Source organism: Xenopus laevis, chromosome 8S (assembly GCF_017654675.1).
Source record: "Xenopus laevis strain J_2021 chromosome 8S, Xenopus_laevis_v10.1, whole genome shotgun sequence".
NCBI lineage: Eukaryota > Metazoa > Chordata > Amphibia > Anura > Pipidae > Xenopus > Xenopus laevis.
Window position 1 is genome coordinate 46,831,169 of NC_054386.1, and position 17,067 is coordinate 46,848,235.

At 40.5% G+C, this 17,067-nt stretch overlaps 2 long non-coding RNA genes across 2 annotated transcripts; both read left to right on the forward strand.

Moving 5' to 3' along the window:
- The first annotated feature begins 2,731 nt into the window (after positions 1-2,731).
- LOC121397759 lies at positions 2,732-5,973 on the forward strand. Its single transcript, XR_005963902.1, has 3 exons — positions 2,732-3,132; positions 5,060-5,247; positions 5,762-5,973. It is a non-coding gene; the product is annotated as an uncharacterized LOC121397759 (long non-coding RNA).
- Positions 5,974-8,002: 2,029 nt separating this feature from the next.
- Positions 8,003-11,751, forward strand: LOC121397691. Its single transcript, XR_005963834.1, has 2 exons — positions 8,003-8,932; positions 8,968-11,751. It is a non-coding gene; the product is annotated as an uncharacterized LOC121397691 (long non-coding RNA).
- Positions 11,752-17,067: the final 5,316 nt, after the last annotated feature.

Here is a 17,067-nt window from a genome sequence, read left to right on the forward strand (position 1 = left end):
TTGTAACAATTTTGAGACACAAAAATACAGTTTAGATAAGGAGAAATATTTTCAAACTGTCATAACCTGCCAAATTTTGTAAAGCAAACATGGTAATTAGGGGGTGTGGCCACAGAAAGGGGTGTGGTCAAAAAAATTGCTGCCCTACGTGAGGGAAAAAAATTTTTTGTCCCTCTTTTTACTTCCAAAATGTTGGGAGGTATGTAAAGGGGTTTAGCACCATGTTGTCTGGGTCTGTCTTTGCCTCACTGAGAGGTACTACAGGTCCAGGTCTTCCGGTGAAGCTAGATAAGTGTGAGTTAGCAATAGTGAATACAGTAATAGTCACTCTAGGAGTGAGAGTCAGCACAGGGTAGCAAGTGAGCAGCTGTGGCTCCAAAGAGGAGAAATAGTAGGGTTATGACCCTGTGGTATGTGAACAACTAGAGCAGGGACTACAGTGGGTGAGTTGAGGACCACATAGGGTACCAAGACCCCAGGCTGAATACAGTGGGTGAGGTGAGGACCATATAAGGTGCTGAGAATCCCATGCCTTAGTGTTCATCTGGAGGGATAGTGCCTAGTAAGTGGTAACAATCTTCTAAGTCTGTTATTGCTGTTACTCTGATATATTGGATATTGGCTCACCTGGAGCACCTTGTACCCCATGGAACTAAAACGGTTCTCCATTAATAAACAAGTTTATTTTACTGCAAAGAAACTTGTCTGGCTGAATATCCTGCTGCACTGAATTACACCAGGTACCGGGAGTTGCACATGTACACTGGGGTCCGGGGCACATAACAAGCAGTTTTAGCCTGGTCACACACAGCCTTAAAGGGGTTGTTCACCTTCAATGTACAAATCTTATGAAACCACTAACAATGCTCTCAATGTGTTAGCAAAACCATTTTCCATAACAAAAAGTAAAAATGCCATTGTAAAAGCTAATTTCTATACCCATTAACTCAGCCCTTCTCCTGTCTCTCTGACCAGTTTTCTGAAGTGATGGGAGTGGCCTATTTTGAACCTGACACACCAAGAACTTCCTATATGATGACATCATCATGCCCAGGCTTTGCCCTTACTTGTTTCCTATTGGATGTTGATACTGCCCTCCTCCTAGTAATTTATTGGGTGCTTGTGAACTGTAACCAGTCACATCATTTGAATCATTGGTTGATTACTCAATTGTAATGGCAGAGGTTAACAGACGCAGCATATAAACAAACCTGCCTTGTAACAAACAATCACACAGCCATGCAGACAAATACTGCAGAAAAGGAAGGAGCAACATTGTTTGGCAACCTTTGGCATTAAGCATAATGTCAGTTATTTACAAAATTGCAACAAAACCAGCACTGACTTGCTTAGAAACGTATGTAACTTACACATCTAGCAGGGACAGTAGGGCTGCCGCCTCACCCTTTTAAAACCAAACACATATGAAATCCACAGGCTGCATGGCTAATTATCAACTCATTTAGATGCTGCAGACTGAACTGATTTCTGTGCAGCCATGTATCATGCATCTAAATGAATTGCTAATTAGCCATGCAGGCCGTGGATTTCATATGTGTTTGGTTTTAAAAGGGTGAGGTGGCAGCCCTAAGTGACAGGCAGAGCAGTGATGAGGGCAGGTACGTTTTTTGAACATTTTGTGCGCTCTCCCGGGGGGGGGGTGGTAATTTACCTAGGAAAACGATACCTTTTTTAAGTGTTTCACTTCTGGAACAAGATTTAGAGCTCTAAATACCAAAAAATGAAAAAGTTATATTTTTCATGATATAGGGATCTATACCAGAAAAATATTTTACCTTTTTTATGAGGTAAATACACAAAATAATACATGCCCCCCCCCCAAAAAAAAATAAATAATATATTTCTGGAAAGTACAAGTGTCATCTCCCATAGTAGCCATTATAATCCAATAATTCAAATGTTTAAAAATGATTTCTTTTTCCTGTGTAATAATAAAACAGTCGCTTGTACTTGATCCCAACTAAGATATAATTAATACTTATTGGAAGCAAAACCAGCCTATTGGCTTTATTTAGTGTTTACACCATTTTCTAGTACTAAGATCCAAATTACAGAAAGATCTGCTATCCGGAAGACCCCAGGTCGCAAGCATTCTGTATAACAGATGCCATACCTGTACCTTGTACTTGATCCCAACTAAGATATAATTAATCCTTATTGGAAGCAAAACCAGCCTATTGGGTTTATTTAATGTTTACATGATTTTCTAGTAGACTTAAGGTATGAAGATCCAAATTATGGAAAGATCCATTATCCAGAAAACTCCTGGTCCCAAGCACCTTGATCCCCCCCCATCTGCACAGTCTCTGCAGCACACAGCCCACACTCCCCCTCCCTCTCACAAACTTGTAACAGTTTCTCTTCAGTACCTGAATGCTGCTCAAATTCCCCAGCACAGCCAGCACAGGAAGCAGTGGCAGATTGACAGCAGACATAGCCAATAGGAGTTAAGTTAGCTGCCAGTACAATGTGTGATGTCATATAAGGAAGAGGAAGTGAACACTGTAGTGTTTTTGGGGGTCAGTGACCCCCTCCCAGCACAGGGTCTGTGTGGAACTGAAGGATTAGTACAGGGACACTTCTGAGGTGAATATCTCTTGAACTGTACTTTTTCTGTTAACTATTTCTATGGAAAAGTTTGTTCTATTCATGTGAACTGTTAGATTTGTCAATTTGTTACAAAGGTGAACAACCCCTTTAATACACAGCAAAAGTACACTCAAGGGTGTGCTCATAAGGAAAGGGACTTTCTCTTGTATGATCTAACCTTTAATCCACATTAGTTATTGTTCAACTAAACCACAGTGCTTAACAATTTAAATGGTAGTTAAATATTTTCGGCCTAACGTTTTGTGATGTACTCACTTCCTCAGAGCCTCTGAGGAAGTATATCAAACGCATTAGGCCGAAAATTACAGTTTTAAGTGTAAATGTTTATTAATAAAGCTAAACCAAATCTGATCCTTCCCTTTGTCACCCGTAACGGTTTCCTAACCTCTACAGCATGTGGAGTTTGTCTTTTGACCAATCTTGGATCCGTAGGAGAGAGAACCAGGAAGTGAGTGACGAGCGTCTGTGAGAGGAACGAGAGGTGATAGCAGGATTGTGCGGGTAATGTGAGACACACTTGCGATATATATAAGTATAAACTAAGCAGGGTTTCCTGGTGCAATGTGCAACTGCTCTGTTATGTTTTGTCTTGGAGGGGAGCGGGGGAGTACTTCTGCTGGAGTCTGACATCGCTGCCCAAGTAACACTACCAAAACACAGGACACATTGAGATTCTGTAACCTGTAACAGACATATCTTCCGGTGGAGAAGGGAGAGACTTTTTTTGGTGGAACTTTTATTGTAGGAACGCACAGATCCCTTTATAACGCTATTTGGAACCCCATATTGTGTTGCACATTCTATTTCGATAAGGGGCAGATTTATCAAGGGTCGAATTTTGAAGTTGAAAATACTTAAAAATTCGACCATCCAATTGAATTACTTCGACTTCGAATATCGAAGTCGAAGTTTTTTTGCATGGAATTTGAGCATTTGCGGTTGAAGAAAAATCGTTGATCGAACAATTAAATCCTTCGAATCGAAGGATTTCGGTGATCGATCTAAGTTTTTTTTGTAGTCGAAGAAAAATAGTTTGAACACTGCTCTAGAAGGTCCCCATAGCGCTTCGGCGGGTTTAATTTGGCGAAGTATTGAATTCAAAGTTTGTTTTTTTTTTTTTTTTTTAAAAGAGACAGTACTTCGATGGTCTAATATTCTAACTATTTTACTTTGAATCGAATTTGAAGTCGAAGTCATAGTATCCTATTCGATGGTTAAAGTATCCAAAAAATTACTTTGAATTTTGAATTTTTTTTACTTCGAAAATTCCCTCGAATTCACTTCGACCCTTGATAAATCTGCCCCTTAGTGTGCAGGGTATGATTTTATTTATCTGAATAGCCAATTACATGCCACATTTGGCTCCCCCAGGAACATTTTTCATGCTTGTGTTGCTCCCACCCTTTTTACAACTGAATGTGGCTCATGGGTAAAAAAAGATTGGGGACCCCTGCTGTATGGGATCCAGATTACATTCTCTAGAAACCTAGTTGTCACCACAGTGGTTCTACATTGATGCTGCTGATCTGCCTTTGTGCCTGACATTCATTATATTACCTCGAATTGACCCTGTGGCATATTACACAATATACCCTGTTATTAGGGGTTATGCAAGAACCTTCCGTTGTCCTATATTATAGTATAATTGCACAACCTCCCCTTCACCCTCCACTGAGCAAAGGCCCATCCTGTGAATCTGTCCTACTAGCCAGACATAGCCTGTTGTAGCCAAGATAGGGTTATACATAATTTTTTTTCACTTAAAACATCTTCACAAACATATTTTACATGTTTTGTATGTCTCAAAATATAAATATCTTGCTTCACATCGTGTTTCATTTCTGTGCATGAAGATACATATAACCAGTTCAACTGTGTGGGTAGCTATGCTACTTGTAAATGTGTAATTTTTGTGGCAGCCAACCTTGTGCTTTATCAGCAATTTGTGGGCAAGCAACAGGCCCAGGCCTAGGGTGGCAAATTGCTGGGGAGGCATGCCACTTGCTGGCTGTATCAGACTGGACTGAACAGTGATCAGGAAACTGCAGATGAGAGGCAGGAATGTGAGGCGAGGGGATGTGCATGCAAGTGAATTGGGTATGCGAGGGGGATTAATGTGCAAGTGGGGGGTGCTAGTTTATTGGGTGTGCAGTGAGTGTTAGTGTGCGGGGGTGCGAGCGGCCTAGGGGCACACGATTTTTAAAACCGGCCCTGTTTACCAACATTCGCCCTTTAAACCCAGGCTTTAAGGGATTTAAGTGTTGTTATGACGACATAGCAGGGGCAAAGCATGGTATTTAATTGGTATGTAAATTAGGGACATATGTCAGTAAAGGGTCCTGGCAGAATTACTATGACACATATTTGCACTTAAAGGGTTTATTCACATTTAAATTAACTTTGTATGATTTTTTCTTTTTTTCTTTAGCTATTTATTCATGAGGACCATGTACTGTTTGCACAAACGTGTACATGCACTGCATGCATTGCAAGTTGGAAAGAGTCAGAAAAAGGCAAATAAATCAAAAACTATAACAAAAAATAAATGAAGACAAATCAAAAAGTTGCTTGGAATTAGACATTCTATAACATAATAAAAGTGAACACCCCTTTAAGGTATACTATTATTACATTTATAACTATTTACAACTATTATGTTAAGGGATCCTACTGTTAAGGCTATGCATTTGAGCTAGGTTACATTGATTTTTCAGTGGCTTTAGTCTAGTCTACACTCACATTTTTACATTTATTCAGATATATATGTTCTGTTGTTCACTGATTTCCAAAATTAGTGCCTACAGCTTATTTGTCCACTACTTAACATTAATTGCATTGTTCACAGGGTATTGTAGGATCCTCATTTAGTTGCTGAAAAATAGATTTAAATTATTGTATCTACGAATGTAAAGTGTCCAAATTGATATCCAGTTTCTTAGTGAGGTGTTACAAGCAAACACAAATATACTAGTACATGGTATCACTATCTTTCTAAACATGGCAATGCCAATACTGCTGCAAAAAAATTATAATAACATTTGAACAGATCTCACAATTTACATATTTCTAATGCTGTCAGACGCTGCTCTCTCCAGTCTACATTATTGTATCTTTTGTCAACTTTTTCAAGGTCACCATTGATAAGCCAGAGACACTTCCAGCTGCAGCCTTGGGAAAGCACAAAGGAATTGATTTCAGTCTGTCCACAGAAGATTTAACGATTTGTTCACTCATCCAGGAGGATCATGTGAAGGGAGCAGCATTCCCCATACATTTATTTTTACTTTAAATTATTGCTTCCCTCCAGTAACATCTAGGGGCACATTTACTAAGGGTCGAAGTGAATTCAAAAACTTTGAATTTCAAAGTAATTTTTGGGTACTTCGACCATCGAATAGGCCAAAATACAATCAAATTGAAAAAACTTTGAATATTCGACCATTCGAAAATCGAAGTACTGTCTCTTTAAAAAAAACTTTGAATTCGACACTTCACAGACTATCACATTTTCAATTAGATGGTTGAATTCAGAAGTTTTAGCACTTCGAAAATCGACCCTTAGTAAATGTGCCCCCTAGGGTACATTTTTACATTACTTATGTTCTCCCTTGTTCCTGACATTATGCGGCAGCTTTATGAAGGTTCAAATGGTAAATTCAAATTTGAATTCTCTAATTCTATTTTTTTTAGTCACAAATACACATTTAAACCCCCAACTCAAATTTGAATGTGAGATTTATCATGTTATTCATCGCCCTGAAAACGGTTCTAATTCGAAACTTCGCCACCTAAAACCTGTCGAGTTCATGTAGAAGTCAATGGCAGAGGTCTGTTTTGGAGGCGAAGCGCCAATTAATGAATACCCTTCATTATAAAAAATGTAATAATGATCCTACTTTCAAGTACAGAAATAAAATTAATATTGTACTTCATTCTGCTGTTATGGAGGGTTTATTCACTGATAAGGTTGCCAATTACTTAACACAGAACATCCCAGAGTCTGGTATGTGTATTTTCTTCCAAAGATCCAAAACAATTCATTAGCCCCCCCAGGGTGAAAAATTGTGTCCAATGTATGATCAATCTGGCAACCATTGGCAATATACAGTAAAGGTGGCCATAGATGCAAAGATCCGCTTGTTTGGCGATGTTGCCAAACGAGGGGATCTTTCCCCGATATGCCATTAACAGGCATGGCTATATCAGGGGTAATCTGATCGTTCGGCCGTATGGCCGAACGATCAGATTACGATGTGCCATGGGCTCTGGCGGGATCGGTCGGGTCAAAATCAAACCTGACCGATCTCCGCCGGATGAAAGATGTTGGCACGCGCCACACACGATCCGAAAATCGTACGAATCCTCGATTCGTACGATCGGATCTGTGTGTCTATGGCCACCATTAGGCCCATAAATCTTTGGACAGAAACCACTTTTTTCTAATTTTGGTTCTGTACATTACCACAATGAATTTTAAATGAAACAACTCAGATGCAGTTGAACTGCAAACTTTCAGCTTTAATTCAGTGGGTTAAACAAAAAGATTGCATTAAAAATGTAAGGAACTAAAGCCTTTTTTTAACACAATCATGTCATTTCAGGGGCTCAAACGCAATTGGACAAATTAAAAAACTGAAAATAAAATGTTCGTTTCTAATACTTGGTTGAAAACCCTTTCCTGGCAATGACAGCCTGAAGTCTTGAACTCTTGAACATTACCAGATTCTGGGTTTCCTCTTTTTTAATGCTCTGCCAGGCCTTTACTGCAGCAGCTTTCAGTTGCTGTTTGTTTGTGGGCCTTTCTGTCTGAAGTTTAGTCTTCAACAAGTGAAATGTATGCTCAATTGGGTTCAGATCAGTTGACTGACTTGGCCATTCAAACAATATTCCACTTCTTTGCTTTAATAAACTCCTGGGTTGCTTTGGCTGTATGTTTTGGGTCTGTTAGGGAATAATCCAAAGACCGGAGATCACCGAGGCAAAAGGAATAATCCAAGTTTATTATTTATATAATAAACATACACGAGCTCCGTGGGTTCTGATACACAAGTAGGTCAGAACTAAGAAACAAAAGATTGACCACACATTATATACCCTTCAGGAAAGGAACTTCAATGGGAAAAGGCCTCTCTAGGGAGAAAAGGGAGTATTGCCAAGTATCTATCATAGTGTCTCAGTGTACAATTATCTAGTGTTAGCTAGCTATGTGAACGAGAAGGGAGTAACATAGTGGGAGAGCTTCAAGGCCAGGGCACCTGCTAGAAGCAAAAGGATAACATAACATACTACTGATAAGGACCTTCTCAGATGGCACACTGTCTCCTGGGTAGTCTTGAAACAGTTCATAGAAGAGCCCCATGGGCACTTTGAAACTGCTCAGTCTACCTTGGAGGGGGGCTTAGGAATGCGAGGGGCCATCTAGGGCCTGCAAGACTTTTCCTTCCACAATCCCCCGCTTTGTCAGTTCTTCTGACAACCATAATACAAAACAAACAATTAAACATAGCATACCTTATAAATGCAATGCATACAACCTATATGAGAATACATCTGGTATATAATGTTCATACACTGTGGTGGTTCATTGAAGTCAATTTTTAGACTTTTAGTGTTCTTAGGATAGAACAGAACAGGTTTAGAAGAGCTTGCCTTTAGAAAAGAGTGAGACAATAAGGAGGTACAGCAAGAACAACAGCAACAAATGGTGTTAGGTAGACAATAGATGACTAGGAGGATGACACCAACACAAACGAGGACATACAGAATGGTATGGAAAATCTTAGCACTGATATCGTGGAACCATGTGGATGGGTCCAACCAGGGGAAGATGGATTGTTCCTTGTGATTGGTTAAAAAGGTGTCCTTCCTCTGCTAAACCTTTACCAGGTGCTTGTCATCAATGTAATTACAACTGTACCTAACCCTCCTTGACTAGCTGGAAGATAATATAACACTAAACAATGCGGCAGAACTTCCTTCTTCAATTGTTGGAGTTCATGACTTACTATCTTCAAACTGTTGTCATATTCATTAGTAATGTTATCAAGCAACAACATACTAGACATAAGGCTAAAGGCTTTCTTAATGCAACATCTATTTACCTCAGGGGAAGTCAAAGAGAGCTCTTGCCTTACCTTTAAAGATGCACGCTTCATTAGGAAGTGTGCTGGAATCTGAGCTATCTTAATATCTTTAGCTTCCATATACCATGTGGGATGAAGCAATTTACCAATCATACATACACCATGGGAGCCTTTTGGTAGCCACGGATAGGCACATTCACCACAAACAAAGTAATAAGGTGAAGGTAAAGTGTAAGGAGGTATAGATGATTAGCGGAACTGTTGATACAAAGGCCATCAGAACATAAGTGTACCAACTTACCAATATCCTTGGGCGACACCGTTTTATGAAACTGGAGAAGTGTCAAATTACCCCAAGGCCTGTTAACTATATCCTGACAGGATAGAGATTCTGCTACGTATGTTATACTGCGAGCTGACAAAGGATAATGTGTACATATCCATCAATCAGTAATAGTTTGGATGCTGTTATAACATACATTTTAACAAAAGCATTATCATTAGGCTCAAACAGTTATGCATATAAGTCTCTTTTGACAACCTTAACCTGATCGGTTGACGACATATTAGCCTCCGAAGTTGGTGAGGCTGCTGTTTGTTTACTTGTGAGTTGTCGTTGCCTGCAGGCTTTATGAGTGCTATCGTCAGCACAGCAACGAAGATAATGATGTGCAGTACGGAGACACAGATGATAAGTCTTTTATCTGGCCTTGGGCCAAAGCATCTGGCACACAGAGACATGATGGTGCTGCTGAGGATCTTCACCCGATGGGGACCTACGTCTTTTGCACTGCACGTTAGGGTCCCTGGGACTTAGGTGGTGGAGGGAAAGAGGCGTTATTATGTCCTACAATTCCCCCCCACTTACACCGCAGGTGGAAGTTGAGATTTCGGTTTCCCTTCAACCTTCACAGCTGTTTCTGTGACTAGGAGTACCTGGAATGGTCATTTTCAGCGAGGTTGAAGATCTTTGGCACTGTGTCTCCTTATGAGGATCCAATCTCCTGGAATGAGAGCATGTGGTTCCAGAACATCCGCTGGATCTGGTAATGAAGAATAAACTCGAGAACACAATTTGGTCAGTTCCTTATGTAACTGAGAAACATATTCAGTCATTCGTCCATAGTTCATGCAAAGAAGATGAGTAGAAGGAAAGTACTGAGCCAAGCGTGCTTGTCTCCCAAACAATATTTCATATGGGGAGAGTTTACTTAGCCTTTGGGGAGTGTGCATGACAGACATAAGCACTATATCAAGGGCATCTGGCCACACAAGTTTAGTCTCTGCACATACTTTACTTAGCCTGCTTTTAATAACACCCTTTAGACTTTCCCACTAGCTTGGGGATGAAATGGTGTGTAACATTTGATGAATCCCAATGTCTTTGTGCAGATTAATTACATAACCTGTCCCATGAAACGTGTACCTTGATCAGAGGATAATACCTCAGGCAGTCCATAACTGTAGACAATCTCTGCAATTAACTCATTAGCTATAGCTTCATCTGAAGCTTTTACAATGGACCCAGGGAATTGGTCAACACAAACAATTACATATGCATGGGTACAACATTTAGGTAACTGTAGGAAATCTATCTGCAATATATGAAATTGTTACATTGGTTTAGGTCAGTGTTTGATAGGTGTTGGAATCGTCTTACCTAGATTATATTGCAAACAAATAAAACATAATTATACATATGTGGCTGCAAAAGACGAGAACCCGGGGGCAAACCACATTCCTGACACTACATCACATATCCCCCCATAAAAAGTGTGGGTGAGATCATGTGAGGCAGCAACCAAATATGGTAACAGAGCACGGGGTGCAACAGGGCAATCACCTAAATGCCAAACAAAAACATCACCACTTGGAGTTTGTGTGCATCCGGCTTTAAGCCAACGTTCCTTCTCCTCAGGCTCTGCTTGGTCCTGAAGGGCTGCTAATACAGCGCTAGAGGGAACAGGTAGAGTTGGTTCTTTTACAACACATGCTTTTACCATTTTATAACACAATGCTGCTTGCTTTGCAGCTACATCAGCATAGGCATTATCTTGTGCTACAGGGTCAGAGGACCCAGTGTGGGCTTAGTACTTAATGACTGCAACCTGTTTTGTTAGTCGGATTTGGCACTACCGGATGGGCTGCAATAACAACTTCGTTAACTGCTCTGAGATCCTGAACAAACCGCCACTCATTCTTGCCGGGCTTTTTTTTAATTGGCAAGATGGGCATATTTACAGGGCCAATCCTATGGTTGAACACTCCCTTATCAAGTAACCCTTGAATTACGGGGCAAATCCCCTATACCTTTGCCCTGGACAGTGGGTACTGTGAGATTTTGGGCGGGGGGGGCCCTTTGGGTCTACTTGTATTGACACTGGTGGGATGGATGACATGAACCCAACATCTGTTGGTGAGAAAGCCCACAAATCACTTGAAACACATTGTAATTTAGGAGGTACAGAATCTTCCTCCTCAGAAATTTCCTTTAGTGACAGAAGATTAGTAGTATCTAGTGCATTGGTCATCTCAGACACTTATGGAGGCAGGACAGGCACAAATACTGCATCCGGATTACAGTATATGGTGCACACTGGTTTAGAAAGGATGTCCCTACCTATGAAACTGTCAGGGATGGAGGCACTTAAAAGAAAGGCAGCTTTTGTGGATACAGGACCAATGGACACTTGCGATGGGCTTGTTTCTGCCATAGGGATAGGATTTCCTCCAACTCACACTGCCGTGACTACATTACCAGATAATGGCAGGTTTGAGTGAGTCTTTAAAACTGAGCGGGCAGCACCAGTATTCAGTAAACAAAGTTAGGGTCTTTTAATTAATAAACACTTCAATTAGGAGGTCTGGATGGTGATTAGAAGTGTTTGGAAATACTGGTAACGGGGCTGCATCGCACCTTCAAGCAGAATTTATGAGGGATGCATTGGAATGTGAAGGGGCTGCATCTCCTGCAGGGAAAGGGCTTTCTTTGGGGATATGCACTTATATGCATAATGCCCTTGATTATTACAATTAACACAAACAACTGTCTTTTTGTCACGGTTATCTGACCTGTTCTGCTGTCTGTTAGTTATTGTTTCTGGAGTTTTGGGAATTATCCTGGAAGTTGTTAGACTGTTGCTGAACGAGTAACACCTGCTGGGGCTTAAGACAGGAGTTCTCAACTTGTGGCAATGGCAATTATCTTTTCTAACTTCTTATGCTTCCAGGCAAGACTATGTATGCTGAGGTTACTTTGAGGATCATTTAGTAGTCCTACCACAAAGGTAATAGCATACTGGACAGCAGACTCTTTGGCATCTTGGTTAAATTTGAAAACTATTTCCCAAGAAGCTTCTGAAAGAAAAAAATTGGTGCTTACTGTACTTTTCAGAGCATGGAAACAGACTCCGACTCGGGCTGGGTCAACAGGGTTAGTATCTCAATACATTTTGTCTAACATTTGGTAATCCCCTGGACCACACACTTTGAGTACAAATAATATATTGGTCTAATTAGGCTTATGAGCACCATTGACACACAAGAGTTCCTGTGCAAATTTGTGTGGATTAGTATGGGGCTGTGGAACATCTTGAAAAATCCTTCTAAGATCTGTGTGTTTTTAGTTAGACGCACTTCTGCAGCGTCCCCCGTCGCCCCCCTTTTTCTCTACTTTGTATTGTACGGGCGGGGTAGAGCTTAGCTGTGGGGCTGGGGACAGCCTGCTTGTCTGTATCTGAGCTATAACTTTCAGAGAACTTATCTCTGAGCTGTTTGTCTTTTTGGTGTCAATTTTTTTTCACTGTTCTCTATTATCTAACTTAACCCTTCTGCTATCAACTTTTCTTGTTCCTCTCTTTGCTTTCTAGCTTCCTTTGATTCTTAGGCACTTTCCTGACTTTCTAGGGCACATACTTGACCATTTACCTCTTTTGCTGCCTCTCTCTTGCTCTTAGCTATTACGGGAAAACAACCCATCATAGAGTGGGGAGGCTGACGGCTCTATGTATGCCTTATGAGTTACAACCACTCAAGTCTGTGGGGCTAAAGCTTCTGATATATCACTGCTGTGCTGCATATGTACTTAAATGCTTGTACTCTTGTCTGGTGATCCCATGTATCGTTGGGAGGAATGGCAAATGACTTACTCTCTGTAAGTGTACTCCACTTAGGCAAGTAAGCCACTACATCTTTGCCATATTCAACAGCAATCACACTACCTGGTGAATGCTCTACAGTCACTCTGCCTAGCGACTGTCTTGCGCTCACTCTCCTTGGTGAACGCGCAGAGGTGATCAGCCTCTGTTCACAATCCTCCCTGCTAGGGCGAGATGCTCCTAACGGAGTCTTACACTCATTCTGGCCAAATGCCTTAGTGAGCCTATTTCATCTCAACTAAAAAAATGCCCTCTTCCCTCAAGTACGCAGACTATCTTGGGGTATACTGGGGTCTGACCAGGTAAGTTAGTACAATTCTTATAAGCAGCAAGAGTATAGAAAAGTTAGAACTTTTTTTCACTTTGCAATTAGTCCCCAATCACATGCACATTCATACAGGACACATGGTTAAGACAAACATAGATACCTCGAGTGATCACCTTGGGTCAGGCTGCTTGCACAGCAACACCCTGTCCGTTTGGAACCGGAGAAGAAAGGAGACAGAACAAGGTATGCTTACCCTGTGTGGCCACTCCTGTCCCGTTAGTTCTCCGGGTCCTCACTGTGGATGGGTGAAGTCAGCGTCTTGAGCCTGCCCGCATTATCTCCACCATTTGATAGGGAATAATCCAAAGACTGGAGATCACCGAGGCAAAAGGAATAATCCAAGTTTATTATTTATATAATAAACATACACGAGCTCCGTGGGTTCTGATACACAAGTAGGTCAGAACTAAGAAACAAAAGATTGACCACACATTATATACCCTTCAGGAAAGGAACTTCAATGGGAAAAGGCCTCTCTAGGGAGAAAAGGGAGTATTGCCAAGTATCTATCATAGTGTCTCAGTGTACAATTATCTAGTGTTAGCTAGCTATGTGAACGAGAAGGGAGTAACATAGTGGGAGAGCTTCAAGGCCAGGGCACCTGCTAGAAGCAAAAGGATAACATAACATACTACTGATAAGGACCTTCTCAGATGGCACACTGTCTCCTGGGTAGTCTTGAAACAGTTCATAGAAGAGCCCCATGGGCACTTTGAAACTGCTCAGTCTACCTTGGAGGGGGGCTTAGGAATGCGAGGGGCCATCTAGGGCCTGCAAGACTTTTCCTTCCACAGGTCATTGTCCATCTGTATTATGAAATGCCTTCCAATCAATTTGACTGCATGAAGCTGGATTTGAGCAGACAGTATGTCTCTGAACACCTCAGAATTCATTTGGCTGCTTCTGTCCTGTGTCACATAAACACTAGTGCCACTGGCAGCCATGCATGCCCAAGCCTTCACACTGCCTCCGCCATGTTTTATAGAGTTGTGGTATGCTTTGGATCCTGCCTTCTCCATACTTTTCTCTTGCCATCATTCTGGTAGAAGTTGATCTTGGTTTCATCTGTCCAAAGAATCTTTTTCCAGAACTGTGCTGGCTTTTTTAGGTGTTTTTTTTTTTAGCAAAGTCCAATCTAGCCTTTCTATTCTTGATGCTTATGAGTGGTTTGCCCCTTGCAGTGCACCCTCTGTATTTACTTTCATGCCGTCTTTTCTTTATGGTAGACTTGGATATTGATACTCCTACCTCCTGGAGAGTGTTTTTCACTTGTTTGGCTGTTTTTAAGGGGTTTCTCTTCACCATGGAAATGATTCTGCTAACATCCACCACTGTTGTCTTCCATGGACGTCCAGGTCTTTTTGCGTTGCTGAGTTACCAATGCTTTCTTTCTCAGGATGTACCAAACTGTAGATTTTGCCACTCCTGATATTGTAGCAATTTTTTGGATGGGTTTTTTTCTGTTTTTGCAGCTTAAAGTGCATGTAAAGTCTAAAATAGAATAAGGCTAGAAATGCTGTATTTTGTATACTAAATATAAACATGAACTTACTGCACCACAAGCCTAATCAAACAAATAATTTATGCTTTCAAAGTTGGCCACAGGGGGTCACCATCTTGTAACTTTGTTAAACATCTTTGCAAGACTAAGACATGTGCACATGTTCAGTGTGGTCTGGGCTGCTTAGGGATCGTCCTAAACAAAGCTGCTTGAATTCTGCATGGCTGGGAAGTAAGGCGGGGGCTCCCACTGCTGTATGATGTATGATTGTTTCTATGCAGACCGTCTGACAATTCCTATCCACAGCAGTAAATGAAGGGAGAATTTCACTGCATACAGTTTCTTATAAAAACGGTACACATTTTTTAACTAAAGTATATTGGAGATAGGTTTCTTTTTCATTAAAGAAAGTAAAAATTGGATTTAATTTTTTTGCCTTTACATGCCCTTTAAGGATGGCTTGTTTCATCTGCATGGAGAGCTCCTTTGAGCACATGTCAGTTCACAGCAAAATCTTCCACATACAAGCACCCCCTCGAATCAACTCCAGGGCTTTTATCTGCTTCATTGATAATGAAATAACAAAGGAATTGCCCACACATGCTCATGACATAGCCTTTGAGTCAATTGTCCAATTACTTTTGAGCCCCTGAAGTTAAGTAATAAAAATTGTGTTAAAAAAAGCTTTAGTTCCTCGCATTTTTATGCAATATTTTTGTTCAACCCACTGAATTAAAGCTTAATGTCTGCAGTTCACCTGCATCTGAGTTGTTTCATTTAAAATTCATTGTGGTAATGTACAGAACCAAAATTAGAAAAAAATTGTCTCTGTCCAAAGATTTATGGGCCTAACTGTATATTTATATGCACCTTCACGAAATTTTACCCAATTTAAAACCCTGTTTGATTGACACAACTGAATTCCTGAACAGATTGAAGAGTATTACTATGCCATCGGTGAGTTCCTACTGTGCTCTTTGGATGTTAAGGACCTTTTCACCTCAATACCCCATGAATGATGAGGGGATTGAATGTATTCGCACATATTTGACCCAAGGGAGTTTATGAATTATATGAGAAGGAGTCCATATATTTGCTTAACAAATTTATTGCGAAAGGGCCAGTCTTGAAGCTTCCAGAAGGAGTCTATGTGCTAGGAAGTAGTTACTTGCCAAAAAGAATGTAAAAGTAAAAATGTCATATTGAAATATTGGGCTGTTCTAAGTAGTGATTCCAAATATGGACACTTGTTCCAGTCACCAGCACTATTTTCATTTAGACGGGGCAAGAATATTGGTGACCTTATTAAACCCAAACATGATCTAGGTGGTTACGGCCATACCAGGTTCAATTCCAGTGGTACGTTTCCTTGCAGGAATTGCAGCGACTGCAATGGGATAATCCCAGATAGTATGGTCACACCGACAGCAAGGTTCCAAACATGCGCTTAAAGGGTTATTTACTTGATAGTAATAGCGGGCATCAGGTGGCTCGGCTTCGCTGGCAGATACTTTAAAAAGTGGTAGTACGCCAGGGTCAGCACAAAAAGAAGACAGATAATCCAGGGAGTGTTTTTGGATTTGGCTACTTCAAACAAAAAACCTAAGGGCTTTAATTATGAGTATAATCTGTCCTGCTACGTATGAATTATCATCTATTGATTTGGCTAAAATTCTTTTTGTCTTTTTACTTTTTTAACAGATAAGAAACCATCCTGATATCTACCAGGGACAGGTAAAATCTGCCTATTTCCTTCCCTCTAAATGCAGGGGTAGTATGATACTTTGTAACTTTTTACACCTGTATCTAATTGCCATTTCCTAATTTTGGTTGTTACTTTCATTACTTTATTTCAATTTATAAGTGGTGTTTCCTTTTAGGTAATTTTGTTGTATTTTTTCAATGTTGGATTTTTTCTTTTGCATTTTTAATCACTTAAGGATTTTTTAAAGCACCTAAGGATTTACTTTTTGATGCTTCCAATCATGAACTATAGTATCTAAAAATACTTTTGACACTAAATCTGCTCACTTTGGGAGATTTAATATTTCTCATGTAATATTTTTCACACATTATGCCATTTTATAACATTGTCAATTGTATATGTAAATTTATTAATGGACCACCCTATTTGTATTTTCCGCACTATGGTTCCCACATGCTTGACAAAGGGGCGTGTCCCCAAAACGTTGTATTTCCGCACATTAAAACAAGCCGGGTGCTCCCTGTAACTTGAATGGCTTGTGTGCTGATTTCTTCTTTAATTTACTAACTGGGAGGTTGTCTGATCCTCTAATATCGTGCACCAGGCCAATTTGACCAAGGGTGTGCGACTATTCATTTCCTTGTGAGAGGGGTCCGTTGAAC